Below are 22,204 nucleotides of genomic sequence, written 5' to 3'. Positions count from 1 at the left end.
AAGTGACAGTTGACATCAGGCCTTTTTTCAACACTCACACACTGAATATGGTGTGTGAAAAAAGAATCTTATATAACTAATAAAAATTCTGCGAAACTCAAAAGAATAATTTAATCACCCTCATGTCACTTCAAATGCTGTTTGTTCTGTGAAAAACTCTCTAAAGTGTCTTTACAACAATTTTTCTTACTTTTTCAGACTTCTGAAATGAAAAAAGGGTAACACTTTGGTAAGGACAACACATATTCACTATTAACTACAAAGTTTCCCAGTTTTGGTTACCACTGACTTCCATTGTTTATGGTAATGCTTTAAAGAAGAAAAAAAGTCACAAAAGTTTGGAAGGACATTCAGGGTGTGTAAATCATAACTAGGCTTGCAAAGGGTGATGCTGGAGTTTTCCCTCTTTTGCACCTTGCTTTTAAATTGTTCATTAAAGCAAAAGTAAAATGTGCATGGCCTTCATAAAGGATTGAGTGTTTTCAATGAACTTCTTTGGAAGTTGAGCTTTCATAGGAATGATTGGTCTGCTCTGCGCCAATGGACACACACCATTATGAATGGCGGTGCGCATTTTACTGAAACTGTAATGTTAGCAACAATTCAGGGAATGGCAATCGCTTGAATTGTAGGGTTCATTGCTTTTCTTAATGAAAAAAAAACAACAACAAAACAGTACATTGGCAAACTCACAAATTGCTTAAATGCATACCTGGGGTTGTTAGCGACCCGAGACGTCATTCAATACCCTCCTCCTCATTTCTTTTTTAAAGTTAGACATCGACCTTCTTATTATTCCTTAATCAATCCATTTTAAACAATATAACAAGAAAAATAATTGAATTTATAATTGAATGACTGTTTTTCACTAGTTTTCTGTCAAAATTGTATAGGGTCACTAACAACCTGAGGTGTTTTGACACAAGATCCAAACTGTTGAAATGACGTGACATTGGTGAGCCCAATCATTGATCGATTCACTGATTCATGGCCGTTTGAATCTTTATTTGAGAAACGCGGAAGAGAAGACAATGCTGAATAAAGTCGTAGTTTTTGTTATTTTTTGACCAAAATGTATTTTCGATGCTTCAAGAAATTCTAATTAACTAATGAATGTCACATATGGACTACTTTGATTATGTTTTTATTCCCTTTCTGGACATGGACAGTATAGTGTGCATAGACTGCAAATGCTCTGGGACTTAAATACAAAATATCTTAAACTGTTTTCTGAAGATGAACAGAGGTTTTACGGATGTGGAACGACATTGGGGGAGTCGTTAATGACATCAATTTAATTTCTGGGTGAACTAACCCTTTAAGTAAAAGTACAAGTAACAAGAGACATATTCACTTTAGTAAAAGTAGAAGTACTACAATGACAACCCTACTTAACCCTTAAATGCATGACTGTTTCGCCAAACATTCTTACATATTCGGGTCGTTAGCGAGATCTATATTTAACATGGATAGACCTCTACCTGTCGTGATAATATATAAAACTCCTGATGTTGGAGTAACACTTACAGAAGAATAAAATAAAACCTATTTTGTTACCTTTTGGAGCTTGGAAGGATTCAGTTTGAGCAGATGTTTTATACCATCAGCATCTGTCCTCGTCAGAGTTCGTTTACCAGTATATTCAGCATCTGCCTCATATCCGCGATCTCGAGCATATTCTCCAAACTCTTTTTCAACGTCTTCAGAATCAATATTTTGATCACTGACAGCTTCTTGACCACATCCATCATCAAGAGACAGTGACACTAATATTTGATTGTGTTTAGTACTTGCTCTCTGCAGTAAATCACTAAGCCATTTTAAGTTTTGCAGATTATAATTATTATTGTTTCATTTTCTGTCAGAGATAACTATGAGTGATACGTCAGTTCCTCATTGGGTAACAGACATTGCCACCTTGTGGAATAATGGTGAATTGCGCCCTATTTCCTCATTATAGATTAATTTATCATTGTGCAAAAAAATATATACGTACAATCCTACACACCTCGGGTCGTTAGCAACCCTATACAATTTTGACAAAAAACTAGTGAAAAAACAGCCATTCAATTATAATTCTATTTTTTTTTTCTTGTTATATTGTTTAAAATGGATTGAATGAGGAATACTAAGAAGGTTGATGTCTAACTTTAAAAAAATAATAAGGAGCAGGGTAGTGAATGACGTCTCGGGTCGCTAACGACCCGAGGTATTCCTTTAAGGGTTAAATAAAAAGTACCTGATTTTAAATGTACTTTAAGTACTAAAAGTAAAAGTACTTGCATAACAGTTTATTCTCTTAATGTCTATATTCTAATTAATAATTAAAAAGAAGAAAACAGTATGGGCTGTGACATTTTCATTAAGTTAGTTTTGGGTTAATGTAATTGTGCTTACCATCTGTCACCCAGTTTATATTCTGACTGACAATTCTGGTTATCTATCAGGGTGATCTGCAGAGTTAAATTATTCTGAAGCAACGTTCTCATCAGCTTTGATGTATTTAAATCTTCATATTTATGATATGTTTACCTTTTATAAAGGACATTTTTCCCCTAATCTGATTAAATATAGGCTATGCTACAGCTTTCCCTTCATTTTCTTAAATGTGATCAATAAATTAAATTCGAATAACACAATAGGATTGTCATCAATCAAATTAATTAATTTACACAGAAAAATTACAACTACATTAAATAATGTAATGAGATTGTTTTAAATAAATCTATTTAAATACTAAGAAAAATTGGAAAGAATGTTTAAACATGAAAAACCACAGGTGGCGGCAGGTCTTAATGAGTGAGTAATTGAGTCGGTTCATTCAAACAGCTAATTCTTTCATGAATGAGGCAGTCGTTTATGAACAGGTCATTGAATCTTTGATTCAACCGCTTCATTCAAAACGCTGAATCATTCAGTAACACACTGTTGTTGTGAGATGCATTATGGTTCTGATGTGTAAATATGATCTGATCTTGGAAATATATTCGCTGCTGAAACAGTACAAAAGTAGTCAATATTGTAAAATGTAAGTGACTTGATGTTAATTAATTGTTTATGGAACTGTCATATCAGTGTCACATTTTTAGTTGTCATAGTATTCAGGAAAACAGCACTCTTGGTCATGTTGTGATGTTTTTTAACTGTATTATATGTTAGAAAATATAAAAAAATTTGAATTTTTACTGCAGTATGTGACTGAGTTTCTCTGGCTGATTTGTTTCCATTTCTCCTCGAGAGGCTGCGCGAGCCTCAACAGCGTTCATTATAACAGTATATATTATTATCCATTAAATATCCGGACAATCCTTAATCTCGAGCGCTGAAACTGATCAGAAAATGTAACGAAAATGTAATGAAACGTATTGTATACGTTGTAAACAATAACGTAACATTATTGTACAGCCACTGTAGTGAGATGGACTTTGTATCGATGTTTTTAGTGACTTTATGGGTCTTGTGAGTGGGAATGTACTGAATGCCAATGGAGGCCTATCTGAAGCCTTTCTCAGCCATCAGCTTTCAACAAAAATATCTTCATTTGGGTTCTGAAGATGAACGAAGGTCTTACGGGTGTCCAACAACATGAGGGTGAGTAATTAATTAAATAATTTTCATTTTTGGGTTAACTAACCCTTTAAATAGTTAATTTAAAACCCTTATTTTATAAATTATAAATTATAACACCCTTATTTTATAAATTATAATTTTAAAATACCAATCCTCAGTTTCCTAAGTGCTATCTTGCGAGTGTCCCTATAAAGTAGAATGAAGAATCAATGCAGAGATTCTTAAAAACTGTGAATGCGTATGTTCTACAAAAACAACAAACAGGTTTAGAATGACAAGGGGTGAGAAAATTAATGAATTATAATTTTTAAGTGAACTATTGCTTTAAGATTCTGATGAGACTGTACATAACGAAAGGCACATTAGAGTAGTGCACAATGAGAACAAATCCATCTTCTGGGACTGCAGAGAGCAGCACGTGAAGACGTGATGACAGAAAGCAGATGCCGATGTGAAACGAGCAGAAATGAGAGTGGAAGTACTTCTTGTCCTCAGATGACAACGTGCAAGCAGCCGTCAATCGAACTGAAAGACGAAAAAGAAAGTGAGACGCAGACTGCTGCAGCAGAGCTGATCTTACTCACGTGGACCGCTTTCAACGACGACTTAGTCATGAGAATATTTTTAAACTATTCTGTGACTCACACAAATGCACATTGCACATATATGCAAAAGCTCCCACAAAAACAATTAGGCATAACTCATTCCCAGCACCTGCAAGAGCGAATGCCGGCAGAAATGCTGAGGTGTATGATCGCCACTGGGCCCTTTGTATTATTCATAACAAAAGGTACAGCTAGAGGGTGAACGTGATTTCACCAGGTATAACATGCTCCTGGATCAACATCTTTGTGGATCCTGGAACAACATTCCAAGAATCGTGTACACATCCCATATATATAAACAGAAAGTAGACTTTGATGCTGTTCAGGCAGCTCTAAACAAGAGGTTTGTTTGAGATAAGGACATTCTAGGCATATCCGGTACCGCTGATCACCACCAGGTGTATTCAAGGTAGAAATGCTGTGGAACTTTTGTAAAGGGGTTCCAAAAAAATCCAAAAAACACAGTAGAAAATAATATGGCTTGATCTTAAAGCAATCGTTGAAAATGTGTCCAAATGCATCAACTGGCAACAACAAAAATATGCAAAGATTTCTCTATTCTTTCTTGGATAAAAGCGAAATATTCGACAATCATATTTACACTACCCCAAAAGTTTGGGGTCAGTAAAAAAAGTCACAGGACGTTACAGTTTATCATCTGTCCGTCATCGTCTAAAGCCCCCCAAAATCAAAGGATGATTTCATTGGTCCGAACAGTTTCTGTTCGGAGATAATTCCACCTCTATGGAGCAAGGCCAAACCGAACCGCCCGACCTAAAAAAATTGTGGGCGGGGCTAAGTTCGGCTGGCATCCAGGGTGCCAGTCTTCAGTGTCCCCTTCAGACTATATGTTGATTAATGCTCAAGAAATATTACTATTTAGAAGTCTTACTATTATCAACGATGAAAACAGATTATTTTATGAATAGAAAGTTCAAAAGAACAGAATCTATGTGAAATAGAAATATCAATTTCTATTTGAAATATCTTATTGACCTCAAATGTTAATATATATGGGATGGGGCAAAATATCGATAAAGCTATATATATCGTTGTCGTTTTCCATGCAATACAAGAATCGATATGCTGGCACCTTTTTAAAGAATAAAACAAGGCGCTCTAAATAGATTACCCTGCTCCCAGCGTCGCTACTTCATGGCTCCTCGAGGTGACACTCAACATATGAATGAGGGAAACAATAACACAAGTTGACTTGTCTAGGAAAACAGATTTTTAACAGGAAGATGGACAGCTGTGAGTAAAATAATAGATGCCCCAGCCACGTTTAAGTCCAAAGTCTAGAAGAGCTGCACTTAACCTTTTCACACATGCATTTTGTTTCCATAGCTAGAGATAATACAGCTTGGTTTGTATCATTATAGGATTGTCTAGCAATACAGTAATTATCACAGAATTGCTGTATGATGATATTATCGGCATCATATCGTGAGGTACCCATTGATTCCCACCCCTATAATATTATACATAATTGTGTGGTGATATAAGCAAATTATGTTTTTAATCACTTTTTTTTATTCACTTTTTTTTAATTATCTTTGGTCGATAATGATATCACAAGGTACAATTTTTTTTATAAAATGTACAGAGGTGGACAGTAGTGGAGTATTTTTACTTTATACTCAAGTACATTTTTAAGTATATATTTATCAGTGTTTTTCATTGGAAAACTTTTACTTCACTACATTCCAAAGCATAATATATAATGTCATACTTTTTGCTGCACTACATTTCATAAATAAAAGTTGTTGTTGTTTTTTTACGTTTACTACTACTAAATGTAGTCCTTTTTTACTTGTAAAACTTACTCATGTAAAACTAAATTACTTGAGTAAAAATATACAGTACTACATTTGTTTATGTAATTAAGTATTAAATGAAATTCAATATGAAATGTATTGCAGTAAAAAGTACAATTTTATGTTTTGGAATGTTGTGAAGTAAAAGTTTTCCAAAGAAGAACATTGATAAAGTACATGTAGTAAAATAAATTAAATGTAAAGTAAAAGTACTTCAAAACTGTCTGCCTCTAAAAATGAAAAATCTTCAAATCTTTTTTTTTTTTTTTTTTTTTTTTAGTTTAAAGTAAAGTTGCTGTTTTTTTAATGTAAAGTCATGTTTGCAGATATTAATAACATTCACCATACTGCCAGTTTTGTGATATCTGCTACATGTTCTCCAGTTTACCACCCTGATGTGTGAAAACCAAAAAAAGCTCTTGCTGTCTCTAAGCAAACAACTCCTCCCACATGCATCAGGATCGTGAATCTCAATGCTGCACGTGTCGGATTAGCAGATGAAATATGCTGATTGCATTATACTTCCTATAAAACAGACGATGACCTGCTTTCTATGGCGTTCTCGAAGCTACATTAACAGGTCCTAAAAAAAAACCCTCCCTACACCATACACAACCTAGTCAAATTAGCTGCGTGTAGAAGATTCAATTACACTCGTTGTTATCAATGTAATAATAGGAGATTTATAAGGAAGGTAGCAAAATTACAAAACCTGTAAACATGGACGTGAAAACCAACTGTATCTTTATCGTTCTTAATATGAGGAGTGTCGAATGCAGGCTTTGAAAAGCAATCTGCAAAACCCATAATGTGCTTTACGGACTCGGCCTTATTATTGCATGTAGGACATTTAGGTCTTCATCCCACAGAAATGTCACATTAGCCTCTGGCCAACGAGCATGTGGCGACGATAAACATCAAGAAGCTTTCGACATTCAAAGCATGTGGGGGAAAAAAAATGCAGATCCAACCTTGACCTGACCTGAACCCAATTCTAAATTTAAACAAAGACTAGAATAAAAAAGACAAATCATAGTGAGCAACAATACAGTGTGCAAATGTAGTCTCCATAAAAGGTTTGTTCTTGGATTTGGCAAGCGTTTCACAGCCTACGTTGAATATTTTGTCTGAAGCGAGTGTGAAGAGTAGACAGGTGTCCAAGTGTAAACAGCGGCTTCAGCTGGCGGAGATGGAGGGAGGGCTGGAGGGGAGGGAGAGGACACACGACTGCCTACCTATCACACCTTTAGAACTACAAGGCGCCCATCGATCCACACCGTCCTCACACTCCCCTGCCGATGGAGAGGTGGGAAGTAGAATTTTGACTGCTATAACGACAGGGGGTGGGAGCCAATTGCTTCCCAGAACTGTGTTCTTCTCTGGAACAAACGCACCAGTCCATTTAGACAGTTTAACTTTGTCTGGCACTTTTTGCACTCAGAACACTCTGTGCTTGACTTCCACTGCCTTCAAGAGAATGTCTTTCCCACAGAAGAAAAAGAAAGTCGTAATCCTAAGGGACCATAAAAATGGCGGCCAGTTTGCGCACAAACAGACGGAGAAAGGTCAAAGCTTTTGGACGACGCAGAGCTAACCACGGGAGAACAGAGGAACACTTCAGCCATGATGAAAGCTGCATTTCCAATGGATCAAACCAAGTGCGCTCTGAAAAGGGGATCAGAGAGAGACATGGCAACCTATTATGCCTCATAATAACTATCTGCCATAAGAAAAAAAGAAAAAAAAGCCCATAAGTGGAACAATGTCAGGAACAGGACATTGCTCGTGGAGAATGTTCTTCTCCGAATTTAGGCTTTTGGGAGTCTGTTCCATGTAGTGCACTTTTAAACAGAACTAAAACAAATCTGTTTCTTGACAAACAACATAATTGTGGCCATTAATGTTCATTCCCCCAGCAATTGACCCTTCGCTAAGCCACGCCCGAATACCACCACAGGCCAATCGTGGCTTAGCAACCGTAACTAGGCACGGAAGGTCTGTCAAGCTTTCGAGCGAGGGAAACATGCCGATGCAAATCTGTGCGTATGGATTGTGCAAATCTGATGCCTATCCTAAAAGTTTGGACAGATGGTGTATTTTTTTCTCCTTCCCCAAAACGTAAAACTGAAGGTAAGAAATACCAGCCTTGAATCAACGTGTGTGTGTGAGACGCCATTCACAACGTTAAATGTCGTCAGGATTAACAAAATCACCTACGTTTGCTTCAACAAACTGAAAATACATGAGGTTTTTGACTGATGCAAGTTATTACATATGATGCAGTATATAGACTATAAAAAGAACTGTCTTAGCTTTATTTATTAGTTTTGTATTGTAGTTTTGTTTAGACAAAATGTGTGCAAATTAAGACCTTCATCATAAGGATTGTTGCAGTGGCTGTGTTTATAATATTAATAAAACCCATAATGTTTGAGAGACTGGCTTTCTGTTATAAGGTTTCAGAAAATGTGTGGTTTTTGATGAATGGCACAGGTCAGAATCTCAGGCTAGTGCCAGGTCCAAGGAGTAGATTATAGACACACGACATGTGAGCAGTAGCCCGGCGCGCTAAATATAACGTTAAGCCGGAGAATCATTGCAAAGTTTTCATGCTAATGTCTTGTGTTTATTCCACAAGATTTATTGATAAGTTGTTTGATTTATAATTATTCGATTATTTTCTCATTTTACTTACCCTGTTGTGCATGAACATACATATGAGGCAGCTGCTGATTGCGCTGAGACCATAGGCTTTAGCTTCAATTTTATTGAAATTATTCTGTAATCGGTTGCATAATATGTCGCGGATATATCCCGCAAATACATACTGCAGTCCTTTTTACTTACTCTCTCAGATATTTCCCCTGTTCGCCAGAAATAACTAATTATCTCCTCGGAAATGTCTGACACCGGCGCATACATACTGTAATAGACGTGCCAGGCGTGAAAGCTTGACAGGCGTAGCAACAGTAACTACGGGGGGCGGGGCTTAGCGAAGGGTCAATTTAAATTAGGTCATCAATTACTCGTCCTCATTTTGTTCCAAGCCAATAAGACATTGTTCTTCAAAACACAAATAAAGACATTTAATTTGAAATGTCTTACGTGTATTTAAAGTGACTTACCTAAGAACATAAGGTGACAACATGGGTTCAGGGTTAGTACAGTCTAGTTATCACCCAGTTACTGCAATTACTATAAGTACAGTATGTACATGGGGAACAGGATGGTAAAATAAAGTGCTACTGATATTTTTAATGAAAAATTATCTCTCATTAGAACAAACCTCTCATTAGTTCTCATTTGACGTGCAAGAACCATCAAGACTCATTCTCGTGTGTCACACAAGCGAATCTGAGCTTTATATTTAAATAAAAGCCAAGTTTAAATTTGTTCAATGCATAAAGCGACCGTGTCTCTTCCGAAGACTTGGATTAAACCACTCAAATGATATGGATAAGGGTTTTCAAAAATATCAATATTTTGGTATCGATTCTGAAATATCTGAAACAGTTCCAATTAGGGATGCACCGATCTGATACTCAGGATCAGTATCGGCTCCGATTCCGCCATTATTTGCCGGATTGGGTATCGGACAGACAGGGACGATCCAAATTCGATACTGTGCGCATAATATTCTGTGTTATTGTTCAGCCCCAGTGCCCCACAAAACGCACAAAAACATTATAAAGCATCATCAATGATTCGTGCGCTATATTATAAGTGTCCTGAAGCCATTCCATAGTTTAATGTGAGTACGGATTAATACTTAAGTCATTAAACTCAAGTTCACGTCAATGCATGCTTCCCTCCACTGCGGCTCAGTCACTCTCCATTCAGATTTCAAATTGTGTCGCGTTCTGTTACGACAGTCAAAAAGATTAAACTCTCTCCATGATTATCTATTGTTTCTGTTATTATGCTTGATCTGTAGATAATGCTCTAGTTTCTCAAAAAAATGACTTGCTGGCGTTTATTGCTGTAAATCGTGTTACTTTCCACCGGGTGTCTGTTAGATCACAACAATGGACTAGAGATTGTATTGTACACAATCTTTACACACAGTAACTGAAATGTTAAACTGTTAAAATAAACGTCTTATAAGAATACTGCATAAATACATTGCGCGTCTATATATTGTTTTGAACTTCTCAATGCGGACGGAGCGTGGCGCGCTGTGAGCATGTGACTCCGTGTTGCTTCAAGCGCATCATCCTGCACACGGGATGTGCATACGCGCTTTGTGCCGCTCTATATTATAATACTTTTGAGCTATGAAAACCTTATTAATAGCTTATCTAAAATATTTTGCTGCCTCATTAAAAAGATGGACTATACATTTAAAATAAATGTAATTTCTTAGTATATATGTAGGCCCTTTTCTATAAATATATTTACTTGTTTTTCATAAATATATATTGTGTAACATTTTACCAGATTTAATCTACACTTATTCACTTTTATGTTTTCCTTTATTTTTTCCCCACTACATTTTTAGATTTTTTACAATTATTGTGCCCTCATGATTTTGTAACTTTTGCAGCTGAATTATTAACTAATCTAATGTATTCACCATCTATAGTAGTAGGCTATTTGTCATAGATTGTGATTTATATATATATATATATATATATATATATATATATATATATATATATATATATATATATATATATATATATATAAACACATTTTATAATGAAGTCTGTATTTAGTTGATTGTGTTTAACTCACAAAAGACTGATTTTCAATTCAAAACACTAAGATTTAGAAATTCTACACTCTTTTTTTTTAAAACTGCATTGGTATCAGATTGGTTTAGTATCGGTATCGACCGATACTCTGAATTTTTAATATCGGATCGGTTCTGAAAAAATGGTATCGGCGCATCCCTAATTCAAATTCTCCTTTTTTGCAGTATCAATACAGCGATACCATCTGTGGGTTCTCGCATTCTCTTCTCTACGATGGCGAATTGACTCGTCTCATTCGCTTTGGTTGAATTGTGCTTGTATTGCGTAAAAATTCTCTCATTCACGCAGGTGTCGCGCTCACACCAAAAGGGTACAAGTTGCACTCTCATAAAGCCGTCTTTCAAACAGATTGCATTCAGATACAACAAAACTATGTCAAAATGCCTGTCTTGCTGAGTATTCAGGTCAGTTTTAGGACTTAAATAGTAGAGAAACAGTTTATTGGATCTGTGCATAAGCTCTTAAAGTGACAACACCCTAATAAGACAGAGAGAAAAATCACTCGCTAATCTGTATTACATTTTTGACAACAACAATCATACACTTCCTTTAATCTTATTTTATCACTGTTTACTTGGCATCTTTTTTTTTGTGCAAATATAGGTCAAAGACTCAAATGAAGCCTCTCTGCTGTGTGTAAGCTATTACAACAAAATGACCCCAAATTATCAACAAAAAGTAGATAAATTATCTGTATGGTGTAAGTTTTCCCTGTGGTATCGAAAATGGTATCACATTGAAGTTGTAAGTTCCAGTATCGTGACAACACTAGCCCTATTATACACCCGGCGCAATGTTACGCCAGGCGCGACGCAAGGGTTTTTTGCTGATTTCATCCTGGCCCAGTTATCATTTTCACATCCAGCACCACATTGTTTAAATAGCAAATGCAGTTGTGCCCATCTGTTCACCAATGGGAGCGCTGGTCTGAAATCGAGGTGTGTTCAGGCTCATTGTTGCTATTTTGAGGCAACTGAAAAGGACTGCGCCATTGACCAACAAAAAAATGGGTTTTTGACCATTTTCACCAAACTTTAATAGCCCATAGAATATTTTGTTGTATGAATATCTGAGCATGCAATATATCAAAAGAAAGCGCTGACCCTCTTCTTTTAAACAAAAAAACACTTTGCTTGCACAGTCCTGTAGCTCGTCCTCTGTACACATTTCATTCACTAACATTAGGCAGGTTGGATCCATATGATGTTTAATGATATTGATCACATTATTTTTCAAACGCATATGATTACACACGATCGCTTGTTTTACTGCGTCTTACTCGCGTGTTTTGATCAGGAGATGCGTAATGACGCCCCCTAGCGTTTAACAGTGAAAACACGGAAACCCGGAAAATTCAGGTTTTGGCCTGGACACGTTCTCATAAATAATGGGAAATTCTGGGTTTGGCAGGGAAAGAGTTAAGAGACTAGATACAACCCTTTTGTACCATGCACCTGGTGTGTCGACTGTTTTTTTCCGTCTATAAACTAACAATGTGGATTCAAGTGCGTCTGCGCCATGGGCTTCAGACCATTTAAATAGGGCCCTAATATGGATTAATCCCACAATGTCTTTATAAACGTTTTGAATTGTCAAAGTTTTTGTGAAATTGACTTTCAATGGAGAGACAAATATCTTCTAATAAATATCTTTATTTGTCTTTCTTTGCAAGATGAACAGAAGTCTTATGGGTTTGGTTTGACATGCGGATGAGTAACTGGATTACAATTTTTTGTGTGAACTTAATTTTTTTTCATTATTTTCGCTCTTCGACTTTAATGTCACAACTGTCTGATAGAAGATATGTCATCTGAAACAATCGTACAGACATTTTTAACAAATAGATTTAACATACACACGGCAAAAGATCAGATTAGCGGCCCATCGCGAGTTTACATCTATACAAAGTTGGAAAGATAAACGGTATTGTGCCGAAGGATCAAGGCACGAGGGAATAATGAAAGGTGAACAGGCTTTAGCGGGCCTAATGCCTTCCTCATCAAATGCACGGCAAATCCCGAACCTGACAGCACAGATATGTGAAACACACAGCACTGCGTATTCTTCAAAGGGCAACCATTGTCGTTTCCCTCCAGCTTGCTGCAAACAGTGATGTCAGCTATGTCTAAATGATTACAGCAAAATAATCGCTTTCTCGCAGTAGAAAAAACAAAACAAGCACGAAGACAGTCAAACAAAAGCATTCGTCTGCACAATAAAGCAGAGCAAAGAGACAGCGGGTGCCATGCTCCACTCAGGATGTATGCAAGGAGACAAATCACATTGCCTTAATCACATTTAATAGCCCACGATTTGCGAATTAATATTCTATCCGCGCCAATGTGGTTGAGAGTTCAGCAGGATTTGGAAGCATCTGAGTAACATCTTTGTTGAATAAGATAGTCTGAAGAGTTGAATATGAACTCCAAACTTTTTAACTACCTAATTAAAGGATTAGGTATGTAGTTTAATAACTGCATTATTTATGTTTTAAACAAATTGAAACAAAAGAAATTTGATATAGTACAACAATACTTTTACAGGCTTATTTGTCTTCTATTTGTGTCCAATAATAGAGGAGTTACATAGATTATTTACAAATGTTGAATTTTATAAGATGCCCCTCAATAAATGATACATTGCTTTACATAATTTAAGACTTAGAGATGTTACATACATGCTATATATCATCATGAAGGTGGACCACCCTTATGTGGAATATTTTTCTAAAAACACTGATATGACTGACAGGTTACATTCTTTAAACATATTTGTCATACGTAATGCTCGACCTTTGGGTATAAAAAACTTGGTGCACCTATACAAGTAAAGAACAAAAACGGAACAAAAACACAACAGCGTGACCAGACAATACTGTCTCATTATCTGCCATATACAACCTTGTTGCATGTCTCTTTAAAACGAGAGTTCTCAATGTGGCGGTGGCTTCTGTCCAAACAACTAGGCATACAACAGCAATTATGATATTCTCTGAAAAGATACAATTCAGTCCCAGAGGATAAAAAATCTCTGTGGGAAATCCCAGCGTTATAACAGCAGACCTTCAATATACATCTGTACATAATGTACACTTAGAAATTAAATCTGACAGTTTACATTAAGATCACAATTCAATATTCCTTTCAGACCATACCAACTCTCATTCAGCCATGGTAAAATGTAGGAATATTATGGAGACTACAACTCAGCATCCACACACACACACTCTCATCCTTTCAAACAGTGACGTACGTGCTGCCTGCTGATTATGAAGCGATATCACATAATGAGGAGCATCGATGAAGGCAGAACAAAGCCCTGGTAATTAATCACTGTGTAACCGACAAAGGTTTAATGTCAACCCAGTAAATGAAAAGACTTTCCAACCAATCACAGAGTAAACTTTAGTGTGACACCATTAAGCATCTTGACAGCAACTAAGCTTAAAGAACTTAAAAGACATTTGCCATCTTTAATGCTGTAAAGGCAGCTCATCTACATACACCATACAAATGTGCCAGGGATTTATACAGAAACTACATTTTCAGAAATGTGTACAAAATAATGTGTTATGCTTATAGAAACGTGAAATTAATAGAAATATGAAATAGGCTAATAAAATATAAGCTTTGTTATATTAGTAAAGTTGTAGGCTGCACTGGTTGCATTTCATTTAGCCTACACAATCAAAGCAGCATGGACCAGTTAACTTTGCCTTGTTTGTGGCCTTGCGTCTTTCTTTACACAGAATTTGAAGCAAAAGGGGATGAGAAAGAACTTTTTTTGAGGATGCAGGAGTACATAAAACGTGTTCGTGTGAAGACACAAATGGGCCTTGGGGGCGGCTGTCTTCATTTATCAGAAGCCACGAAGCAACATTAGCAGGAAGAGTCAAAGCCTCCATTATTTATGGACTGGCTCCCTCCCCTGTACACATTTGGTACCTGGTCTTCAGCCGGGCAGGAGAAACAAAAAAAGCTTCTCACAGCACGTTCTATTTTCCCCCCTTTTCTTTTTTGACAAAATAACTATTTATGGCAATATGGACGACCCTTATGTAAAGATATTTATTTCCCTGAGGCGATGTTTCGCCACATTTGAATAGCCTACGTTTAACGACGCCTTCACCTAGAAATATTTTTTTAGACAAACTGACCAAAATGCCCCGACAACAGACAAGTTTTACGTGAAGTGTTGGTCGGAAAAAAATAGATAAATTGTCCAGTTTTGACGCTGGGGTGTCATTTCGGTATCTAACGTCTAAACGAAAATCCTTTAGCATACTCACACTTTCTTCCATAGAACAGAAAAACGTTCATCTGAATGACATATTCAGTCACCGTTCACTTTCATTGTGCAATAAAGACGCAATGAAAGTGAATGGCGACTCATTCTGACTAACATTTTATTTCCCGATTCACGGAAGAATGGAAGTCTTGCAAGATTTTGTAAGCTACATGTGAGTATGCTTGATAGTGAGATTTTCTCTCTCTCTTTTTTGTTTTGTTAACTATTAAAATAGCTACAGAAATGTTTCGAAAAGCGCTCGAACTCCAACTGGGTCTCGGCTTAAAAGCCCAACATCATCAAACACATAAGCGTCGAATAGGCTACGGCGGTTTTTCTGCCGTTTATTCAAACGCGGTCGTGTCGACCATGAATGGCAAGTTTGCTTGATCATCACGCCGGCATTTCTATCATTACGCCATGAGATCAACACAAGTTGCCCACCAAATCACTCTTCTTACCATCCAGTATTACTGCACAATTATATCCCAAAAAATACCATTCCGTCGCTCAGTAGCCTATGATACGCATCGAATAAAAATATAATAATCCCAAAATAGGCGATGCACGCGCACACTTGCGTTTCCATAGTAGGGTATACAATCGCGACGTCAAAGCTGTCTGAGTCAGAGGTTCCTTCAAGACCTCATTATCAGTCAATTAATATGAGCTCGACTAATTTGTCTTATTAATTATAATTAAGGGGGGTAAAATGAGAATCACCTTAATCAAAACAGAATAATGCTCATACAAGTTGACGGGTGAGCACATTGGTATGTGCACTTTAAATACACCTGACTCTTGCCAATTGATCTTTAAGGGCTGCAGATTGTATTAAAATTGTTATTTAAGTTACAGCACGTCACAAGGCCAGTTTATTTATTTTTGATGAACACGATTTATGAGCATTATAATGTAGCCTAACTATTGATACTGAAAGCTCATTTTCTGTATAATTTCAGTTTTAAACCCTATTCTAGGCTATAAAATCCAGCCAGATACACAAGTTTCCCTTTCTCTTCCATGTTAAAATATTAATATTTTCAATTATATAATGAACAAAACATGACAGTCTCGTTTACAAACAAACACAAGCTCACGAGATAGATAAAATGATCCACATAATTACCGTGAAGCTCTATTTCCAATACTCTTGGCCATTTCCTACATTTCCAGAGTGCGTCTCCCACTAATGAAGGCAGGAAGAGGGAAAAAATACAATCCAAACGAAGGGAAAGCTCAAGGAAGAAACATTTGTGACAGCGACATGATTCGGTCCAACTATTTCGCAGAGTAAAACAGCATATGATTTCCCTAATGCAGTTTTAAGACTGATGTTAATCCACAATCCGTCGTCTCATCAGAAAAAAACACATCCCGGTGCAGTCTTTAGGTGTCGCAATGAAGGTAAAAGACTAGAGAGGGGTTTTTTACCCTCGTTCCTCACGATTGTGGGTTCGCGGGTTGATAAAATGCCGATATCTCCACTTGCCCTCAGTACGGAGAGGAACTGAATGTGAGCGCCTCAAAAGTGAAGCAAACACGCCTCTCGCGGCAGCTAAAGGGACTGCAACGCTCTTACTGGAGATATTTTTAAAGGGACATTAAAACAAAATCTTTCCCAAGTGCATCTGTTTAAAACACGTAATGGCATTTCAGTCTCATAGGTTGGGATTTTTATCTAATCTGATAAAGAATGCTGACACTGAGATGCTCAGGTGGAATATGGCGATCGATCACACTGTCTGATAACTAGCAGAGACCAGGGTGCTGTAATATTTTGTTGAAATGTCTGTTTTATGCACTGTTTTATGAGTCTCAAACGTTGATATAATATTTCCATATTCATAAGTGAATTGAAACTGTTTAAATTAGCGTAAAAAAAGGGGGTAAGTGTTTTTATTTGTGACCCTGGACCACAAAAACAGTCATGGGAATATATTTTTTATTTTCTTTTTTCTCAAATTGAGATTTATACATCATCTGAAAGCTGAATAAATGGTTTTGTTAGGACAATATTTGGCCGGAATACAAGTATTTAAAAATTTGGAATCTGAGGGTGCAAAAAAGAATCTAAATATTGAGAAAATTGCCTTTAAAGTTGTCCAAATGAAGTTCTTGGCAATGCGCATGACTAATATATATATATATATATATATATATATATATATATATATATATATATATATATATATATATATATATATATATATATATATATATATATACATATATAGTAGCAAATGTTAAAATATCTTCATTAAAAGAAAAATATATTTTTCTACCAATGTATTGATAATTTTTAACCAATGTATTGTTGTCTATTGCCACAAATACACCCGTGCGACTTATAACTTGTGGTCACATTTATTGTGTATTTTACATTTTACACAATGGTCACATGACTGTGATTTCACCCCGGCAGGTCTTTTCTAATTGGTTGAGCATCTTATCATTACAGCACGCCACAGTTTCCTCACAGAAATGGGGTTTTACTAATAGGTCTCTTGGGAATATGTCAGTGTTCCGGCAAACAGATCTATGTCTATATCAGTAGAAACAACTGACCCTCCCCTGCAGTGTAATGAAACCCTAAGCAAGCACTCCATTTAAAGTCCCCTTGAGAGCATACTCTCTCCATTTCATCTATACTAATCTCTCATAAGGCACACAATCTGGTAAATAAGTCAAATATAACAATTTGAATAATTGTACAATAAAAAACGCATTACCTTATCGTGAATTAAATTTTCTGAATCCAGATTTATTCTATTTGTTGCCTCCGCCTGACATAATTTTCAACATTATTGCCCATACTTTCCACACTCATATCCACTGAAAAAAAGTTCAGAGTTTCACATTTAATATTCTCTTTCATAGCATGTGCAGCAGCACCAACATTCACTCACTCTAGACCTCATTGAAAACACACTTTAAACAGTTTGTGATGCAATCCAACTACTAGATGCAACAGTAGCTGCTATATTAGAAATATTAGTGTGTTTTGGCTATTGCCAGTAGTAAGCCCAACTGTAATGCAAATCATGTGATTGCAGCGTCTCAGCTGGGCTGGTTCCACACATGCCACAGCATGTTCTGTATCACTTGATGAGAGGCAATTTAGTGTACTAATGTCCTCAATATGCCTTTGAGAGAGTTAAATATAAAATTGATGCCGCTGTCATGAACAAATTGGTCCTCCGGTTGAAGCAAGCCTCCCTTGGACTCAAATGCACTCCATTGGCTGTCAGCATAGTCTGTTTAGTGCTTGAATAGAAAGCCTAAAAATAAATAAATTAACACCTTTATTCAGCAAGGGTGCATTAAATTTATCTAAAGTGACAGACTTACATTGAGTGATTTAAATTGAAATGCATGCGGTTGTTTTGCCATTTCTATTCATCCAAAATCCTGGGAAAAAAAGTAGCACAATTTCCACAAAAATATTAAGCAGCATAACAGTTTTTAAATATGATAATAATAATAAGAAATTAGTTCCTTGAGTACGAAATTAGCATATTAACTAAGCCGTATAGGCCAAAACCACAATTTGTACCAGACTGTAAACATGTTTTTTTCTGCTGTAAAGTTGGGCATTTTAACATGGGGCTCAATGAGATTCTGCTCCCTTCTGGAGCCTGTCCCTAGTGGCCAGTCAAGGAATTGCAGTTTAAGTTACTTCCATATTGGCTTCAAGACACTTTTGAAAGAAATTATTTCTATGAAATATCAAATAAATTGCAACATAACCATTTAAAAAAAAGTATAGCCTGTCACATCTTATCACATGACATGCTTATGAATAAACTGTGGGGAAAAAATCCACCTTAACCTTCACAAACGAGAGGATCGTCCTTGCTGATTTTGCTCCATGGCATTCCGTCTCATTTCCTTTCATAAATACGGCACGTGTTAATTGACATGCTCTATTCTGTGCCGGGCGAGCGTTTGAATGTTTTTAATGCACTTTTCACATTAATTCACTGCAGCCATTTAAAGCGGATCACTGATCTGACCTCTGCCGTGATTCATTCCACCCACTGCAACTAAAAGCTACATTTCAACGGAAGCATGATGAGAGCTTAGCATTCAGAAAACCACCTCAACTTCTAATATCTGCTAAGAGCTCCAAACAATGTCAATTACAGTGCTCGCTCTACTCACTTGGAGAATTCAAAGCCCCAATCCACAAATCTCCCGGAGCATCATGGTGGCCGTAACGACATCACACTACTCTACTGTATCGACCACTACAATTACGCTAGACGGCAGCTTTGCTATGAGAGTCCGACCTGTCTTTCAAAGGGACATCTCTGCTGGGATCTGTACATTAAATAGGCTTTTGAGATCTCCCTGCCATTCATGACACTCCCCCATATGTTGTTTTGCTGTCACTCAAAGGCAGCCACCGGCAAGCAAATTGTTCATTTTCCAGGCGCGATGTAGGACAAACGTGCGGCCAGATGTTTGGGGAGACGCAGAGAGGCTTCAGATGAAAGGCTACAGTGTGTGCCGGCATCGCCCTGAGTGTAGTGTGGCATGCCAGGCAGACGCTGGTGTAATAACTGATCCGCCTCCGGCAGGCTTTGAGAAGCGGCCCTGCTCCCGGCACCCAGCGGTCACTGCAGAGACTCACTTTCTCCCTTCGACTTCCTCATTCCTTCCTCTGTGAGTACATTTCCTTACAGCAGGATGGATAAAAGGGGGCAAGGCTATTAATAACCAACACAACACACTAATAGGCACTCTGTAACTGTACCTGCTGCTGAGCAAATGCTAATTGCTGCAACTTACAGGTGGTGTGTCTGCTGTGAGCGGGGGTTTCACATCATTCGTAGCTTCTGTTTTATATTTCAATTCATCTTGGTTGTGTTATTTATTTATCTTTCTTCAGTTTTCACTCGGCCATTGAGTTTATTTTAGTTCTAGCACTGACATTTTAGTGCTGGTAATGTGCTAACTGGTCATGTAAAAATGGTTATTCAATTGCGATCTATTTGCATTTTTATATTATTTATGTCAAAATTCAGGTATGAGTCAATAAGATATTTGCAGTTATTGCATTCATTTGATCAAAAATACAGTACCATTGTGAAATGGTTTTGTAAATTGAAATGGTATTGTTAAATTGGTATTGTCAACATGGAATGTTCAAATCTATAAAATATATGAAGTTTCTATAATTCTATAAATATCTGTATTGTCACATACTTTTGATCAATTTAGTGTGTACTTGCTAAATAAAATAATAGTCTGACCCAAAACCTTTGATTGGTAGTCTTATACATACTGTATGTAATATTATTAAATATAAAAAATACATTTAAATAAAATGTTACTCTCTCTCTCTCTCTCTCTCTCTCTCTCTCTCTCTCTCTCTCTCTCTCTCTCTCTCTCTCTCTCTCTCCCTCTCTCTCTCTCTCTCTCTCTCTCTCTCTCTCTCTCTCTCTCTCTCTCTCTCTCTCTCTCTCTCTCTCTCTGTGTGTGTGTGTGTGTGTGTGTTTGTTTTTGTGAAATATCAGGACCCAAATGCATATAATGACATGGGGATGACATAGGTACAAGGAGAGGGTGTAATATGAGGACATTGGCCATGTCACCACTTTTCAAAAAGGCTTATAAATCATAGGATAAGTTTTTTTAGAAAGTAAAAATGCAGAATGTTTCCTGTGATGGGTAGGTTTATGGGCAGGGCAGTGTAGGGGGATAGAAAATAGAAAATACAGTTTGTACAGTATAAAAACCATTACGCCTATGGAATGTCCCCACATTTCACAAAAGCAAATGTGTGTGTGTGTGTGTGTGTGTGTGTGTGTGTGTGTGTGTGTGTGTGTGTGTGTGTGTGTGTGTGTGTGTGTGTGTGTGTGTGTGTGTGTGTGGTTCAGACAAACCCAACATAATGAGGTCAAAATGTCCCCACAAAGATGGAAATTCCCCAAATCCTTGTCCTTGGGGGGACATTTTTTTGGTCCCAGCTTTCAGATCAGACTAAATAAGGTTGGTGTTTTTTTTTTTTTTTTTTAAGTAGCTTAGGGTGAGAGGATAGACTATACAGTATAAAAATCATTATGTCTATGGAGAGTCCCCATAAAACATGAAAGCACAACATGTGTGTGACACACAAAAAAATCAGAAGTAGAGAAGAAGTTATCAGAAGTAGAAGAAAACAGCCGGTTCTTGTAGATGGACTGAACCTGCTGCTCTCATGAGAGTACAGGGGATGGCAGGCCTGGGGCAAAGGCACGGTGGGTACACAGACAGACCGGGTGATTAGTGAAAGGGGCAAGTTGTAATCCACCGCTGCATTAATCAAAATGATAATGCTTCCATTTGTGATTACTGCTTGCTTCTAGCACTGCATAAAGCCTGTCCCGTGTGTATCCAGGGTTGTTTGAGGATGAAGGTGGGTGGAGGATGCAGTCGCCCTGCTGTGGTATCAGTCATATAACCAAATATCCTTCCAGAACCACCTGGTGCATCAACTGCAAAAGGCTGAGAGCCGTTTTGAATAAACGGCAGCTGAATGAGCAGCGATAGAGTCACATTGCATCCTTCCAGAGAGTGGAGTCGGACCGCAGATGGAAAGAAAAACCTCTCCATTCAGACTCGTTTGTTGTCGTGTGTCTTTTGTTCTGTTGTCCTCACCTGCCTTTGGCTGAGTTTGCTTTAGCTGCGTGATAAATCACCTTAAAGACTGTTGCCTCTCGGTATAGCGCTGCGCATTCAACCATGTCAGATTTAAATAAGAATATGATAAGACAGAAAGAGGATCTGCCACATTTAACACGGGAAAACGCGATGCTGGCATCTTATTAAAATGTATGAAACCAATAAGAGTCAGGCTGGCAGAGATAGGGTGATCCATAGGCAGCCGAAAGGTGGGGCAGCGTTGTTTATTTGCCGGAAGAAGTCAGATAGGAGACCAGAAGCGAGCTGTGTTTAAACTTGGAAAAGCGGCCGCTGTGTATCAGGGCTCGGGAACGCCGATAGTATGTAGTGAAGGAAGCGCGTGCGAATCCTAAGTGAGCCGAATTTGAGCTTTTCTGGAGTGGTTTTCCACTCAGTGCCTTTCATCGAAACTCGGAATGGAACCAGAGAGCATCTCTCTTGTTCAAAAGAATATGGTTAGAGTCAGACATGTTCCGGCAAAGTGACTCATATCGATTTCTGC

The 22,204-nt window shown here is 37.3% G+C and overlaps 1 protein-coding gene across 6 annotated transcripts in view; it reads right to left on the bottom strand.

The window, feature by feature from the left end:
• nlgn1 (neuroligin 1) overlaps nucleotides 1-22,204 on the bottom strand; it is a 399,579-nt gene that overhangs the window by 294,498 nt on the left and 82,877 nt on the right. For 5 of the 6 annotated variants that reach the window (XM_067432055.1, XM_067432059.1, XM_067432058.1 and 2 more), the window contains exon 1: nucleotides 16,163-16,525. The exons of the other annotated variant lie outside the window; for it this stretch is intronic. The gene's annotated coding sequence lies outside the window, so the exon portion shown is untranslated. Of the gene's footprint in view, nucleotides 1-16,162; nucleotides 16,526-22,204 lie in introns of those variants that run through there. 6 annotated transcript variants of the gene reach the window in all.

This window comes from Pseudorasbora parva, chromosome 22 (genome assembly GCF_024679245.1).
Source record: "Pseudorasbora parva isolate DD20220531a chromosome 22, ASM2467924v1, whole genome shotgun sequence".
In the NCBI taxonomy this organism is placed as follows: domain Eukaryota; kingdom Metazoa; phylum Chordata; class Actinopteri; order Cypriniformes; family Gobionidae; genus Pseudorasbora; species Pseudorasbora parva.
The sequence above is the reverse complement of the archived record's forward strand: the minus strand, read 5'-3'. Positions and strand labels throughout refer to the sequence as shown.